We start from the raw sequence: 5,148 nt of genomic DNA, 5'->3' as shown, positions 1-5,148 counted from the left end.
AAAATAAGCATGCACAGTATTCGGTATTAGATAGGAATGATCGATAAGACCGTGAAGGTCATCTAGTCTGATCACACCAGCATCAAACAGGTACACTTGACTCTGAACAGTCTGGCTGTAAAATGTTTAGTTAAAAAAGGAAGATAGAAAAAATTAAACGATGGTAGCAGATCAATGAAGCAATGTCTGGGCGAGGTAGGGCAACAGTGTTAGTGGTATAACGACAGGAGGTGATCAAGTAGGTCTTTTTTGAATATATTATAAGGCAATTCACGGATATGTGGTGGTAATGCATTCCAGATGATAGGTCCCGAGTAGTCGATAGATCATTTAGTTAGGTTGCTATTGGGTGGGGGTAAGTAGATATTTCCCTTTGACGAGGATCTCGTGTAATGGGAATGGACATTTTTAGCAGGTATGAAAAAGTCATCAAACACAGGAGGCAGACTATTGGAAAAATATTTGTGAACAAGTTTTGATACTTCGAAGCGATATAGTTCATCAACTCGCAAAATTAGATGCTTACGGTAAATTGTACGTAAAGGTACAGATGAGATCAGCCGTATCGCTCGGTTTTGCAGGGTTCAAATTCTGCACAAAAATGTTGTGCATGCATTTCCCCATACTACGATTCCATGGGCCGTATGCACCAACATTGAACACGTTCAAATCTGATCGTCTGTTCGCTCGAACATAACTCAAACGAACATCTGTTCAAAATATCTCGCGATGCACCATCAATATTTAAACGCCGTTCAGACGAACTGATGATCATTGAGACGAGCTAGCGTTCAGTAAATAGATGCTCAATTGCACCCTGAAAAGCTACTCAATGCGGACCGAATAGTAAACAAAACAAGTTTTTTTGTGGAACTCTTCGGTCGCTAGCGCGATGTATAGTTCAATGATGAGCAGCTGAGCACATTCACAAAACTCCGGCTATATTTCTGAAACCATTTTCGAATCAAATACCATTGCTAGCTTTGCCATCATGCTTTTCAAGTTCCAAAATTTAGTCATGGCTTTACTGACAATGCCCTGCCATGAGGTAAATTGATGGACAGAGAGAAAATTTACAGTATCCTGGCTTATGAATATATATTTGACGCCACACTGCCTGTAGAAATCGAGGGCCAATGGCGCTTTTCACCCACTGTCTCTTCACCCCGCACAACTTGTTCTGTGTGTTCACAGTGCTGAATATAACCTTCGTTGTTTTACCCACATTTGAATCTAACCCAAACGGAATGAGTGTCCTGTGCTCCCTTAATCCTTTGGGAGTACCTTACTGTCACCTTGAGAATCATCAGTGCTCCCCTAATCAATTGCGCAAAATTTGCCAAGATTCCACCATTACTGCGTTCTCTCCATAGCCCGACAATCCAATCCAACTACCATTTCTGTACAGCATATATTCAACATTCTCAAATGATAAAGTAACACAAATTGACAGACTTATTTCATTGTTCATGATCATGTTGTATACTTGAACAGTTTCTGAAAAGAACTGAAATCCTTCAATTTGCATTTTTGTTGAGTAAATCGGACTCTCCAGGGTCTGGTGTTCATCATCACACAATAAATTATCATGATAGCCAAAAACATGAAATGAAAATAGTCTACAAAGACAAACTCATCCAAGTAAAAACCTTTTCATTCAATCATGCACACCTAACATTTTCATGATTTTCATGACATGATAAAATACCATGCTATACATACCGAATTCTTTCAAGCATTATTATAAGCACCTTGCTAGAGATTTGTTATAGAATATGTAAGATTTGTACATCCCTTATCATAGTGCCGACCGAAGCATTTTTCAGAGTCGATCTAATCATTCCCTATGTTTCGATTGATGGTATATTCATATTTTTGGCGAGTTGACTCAAGCATCAAACTTCGGAATGACGGTCAGTCAAAATCTAAAGCAATTGACTTTTGGACCAAGGTAGTTAGCCCCATCATCATACAGTACATCAATATCAGAATGGACAAACTTCAGTTGCATGTTGATGCTATTGTAGAAATTGAGATGAATGTGGTCCATGTTAATGTAGGCTACATTCCCCCAACATGGTGCAATTCCAAATCGGTGATATTTGCACATTTCCACGACTGGTATCTTGATTTCTTGGTCCTATCACTCGAGTATTCTGGCAGTCATTGACTTTTTTGGGAATTTGACACAGTCAGTAAACTTTGTAATGATATTCAGCCCAAATCTCTAGCAATTGACGTTCGACCCAGGGCAGTTAGTCACCTCTTTTAGCAGTTCATCAATATCAGAATGGATGACCTTCAGTTGCATGTCGATGATATCGTAGAAATCGAGATGAATGTGGTTAACGTCGATGTAGGCTACCTTCCCCCAACATGATTCAATCCCAAATCAGTCATATTATGCACATTTCCATGACTGGTTTCTTGATTTCTCAAATCTCTAGCGATTGACATTCGACCCTGGATAGTTAGTCCCCTCTTCTTTGCAAAGTACATCAACATCGGGATCGATAACCTTCAGTTTCATGGTGATTCTTTTGCATATGTAAATGTGTCTTCCTCCAACATGATATTATTGCAAATCATTCATATTATGCACATTTTTGAGGATGGTCTCTTGGCCGACATCACTTGTTAATGCCGGTACTCATTGACTGTGACCTAATCCAAGAATCTCCAGATTAGTGAAACGCTTCATCGTTGTTAGAACGTGTATATATTTCACTCATGTAGCCTAAAACCTGTAAAATTACTATAATATAGAGATTTGCAAGACATGCGGCTCCAAAGCAGCCGACCGCGAGCGCAAATCACAGGACCACGATTCCTGACGTCTAGTACAGATCCCTACAACTTCTGCGTCCACTACTCAATCGACATCTTACATCATTAGCAAGCAAATCAACTTTCAGTTTTGTCTTAGGTCCATTTTACTAAATTCCGTACTCATACTTCATACTAAACTTAAAACAGTTACACAAAAGAGGATTCGGCAATTCGCAGAGGATTCGCAGCCGACAACTACGTGCTTTCCATTTCACCAATGTCATGGAATCGGTGTCTCGTGCACATCAAAGATTCCACTAATACACACAGGCATAGGCGCCGACTTTTATTTTTGCATGGGGTGGCGGCAGGCGCGTAGCCAGGGGGTGTCGAAACCCTCTCCTTTTGAACCGCAAAACCCCGTCCTTTCGAAATTACCAGTCTGATGCTAATATTCAGTTGCAATTCAACATGTCGTATTATCAGTGTTACGCGCGGCCGTGACAAATTAGCGAGATTCGTCTGTGCACGCGACGCGATCTCCCGCTGAGATCATTTCAAAATTAGGTTATTGAATGTCGAACGCTCGGCATTAATTGCTGGACCTGGACTGAGCAGTAACATGGCGCAACAATTCTGGAAGACGAAAGACAGACAGACAAGAACTATGATTACAAACACGTGCGACCAATCAGTAATTATCCCTTGCCGCCAACACAATGGGTTTTTACTTAGTATTGAGTAGCTTGCATCGCGACAATTGGTTGCTGATTAAAACATCGATTTAGACTGCATTGCTGCATTTCCCGATTTACGTTCGCTAATCATAATTGGATTAATATTATGGGCACTGGAATAAATTCCAACTACCAGGCACACACACTAAAACACTGTTCAACTTTGCGCTCAGAGAATATTTGTGACAAAATGGTTGACAAAATATTTTAAACGCGGCTTGCGGCCCTCATCGATGCAAATCTTGCATTTTAATTTGTAGACGGTGAACGTATATTTGGTCGTCAAATCGGGATATAGGAGATGGTGTTTCTCAGAGCGCGTGATGAAATCTACGTTTCTAGCAATGAGGTCGAATTTTGACATTTCATAACGATCGTTAGTTTGCTGAAATCAATATCAGTACGCTATGCGAAATACATAGTAGTGAAGAATTTATCGGACTGTACAATCGGCCGGCAAGGTTGCACTGATACAGAAATTGCAGACATGCCGCAAACCCGCAATAATTACAATTACAGGGTACGTGAGTCATACCTAAATACCCAGATTCGGCAATGGCATAAAGCACAATTTGTTTAGACGCGGGCATAAGTTTTAATCAAAAAGATACATAAACACAAACAATATTACGCTCAAAGATTGTTACTGTTTGGCGAAAGTGTTTCTGCGGACGGTAGCAGGCCTGCATACGGACGCGCTAAAATGGCTAAATCAAATCACCGACGATAGTGCACATGAGATGTCGACGACCCATTTCGCATACAAATGATTCTCGCTAATTTGCAGTACGCAGCATCGATAATACGAATTGTGAATTGACATTTCAAAAGGACGGGATTTTTAGTTTGAAATGATAAACCATACTGGCTACGCACGTACTGTTTCAATGCCGACAACGCGCTGGTTAATATCAGTTAATGGTGTGACTTAATTATCAAGGTGTTATTGCAGCAAGAGCAATATGGGCGCATGTCGCAACCATATTAATGGGAATACAAATCCCGATGGTTTGAAATTCGATCCGCGATATGGTTGCGCCCGATATAGAGTCCGTGCAGCAATGAAGTTTATTGGAAATAGACGGTTCCCGCTCAAACTAATCGAATAAATTCAGAATTTGCGCCACAGAGAATATCTTGTTGCATCAATATTTGACAACGTAATTCAACGCCATGTACTGCACAATGCGCAGTATTAATAACGAATCAAACACTGACAAGTGACATCGAGGGAATACGAACGTATAAAGCAGACAAGAATTAGTAGCATACAGATGATAGCAAACGAGAATGCGCGCATCTAATCAGTCATTCCTCAGCTTGCGTACAGTACAATGAGGTCCGAGTTTGACATCGCGACAATTGTTTGTTCATTATAACGAGGCTTGAGCTGCATTACTGCATTTCCAGATAAAAGTTAGCAAAGCCTTGTTAGAATAATGAATAGGGATGGTGTGAACGTGAGGTTCACGTTCGCGTTCTGTGTGTGAACCTCGGAAATTTAGAGGTTCGCATTCACAACAGAACCTTGGTAGGTTCTGCACTGTGAACCTTTTTCATATATTAAAATTTTCACTTCATTTTAACATCTTATTTCAACCGTGGGCCACTCTACGCATGGCTCTGGCAGCATTACAAATCG

This window comes from Botryllus schlosseri, chromosome 6 (genome assembly GCF_051294905.1).
Source record: "Botryllus schlosseri isolate E-star chromosome 6, Bs_hap1, whole genome shotgun sequence".
Classification (NCBI taxonomy): Eukaryota; Metazoa; Chordata; class Ascidiacea; order Stolidobranchia; family Styelidae; genus Botryllus; species Botryllus schlosseri.
This window is presented reverse-complemented; position numbering follows the sequence as displayed.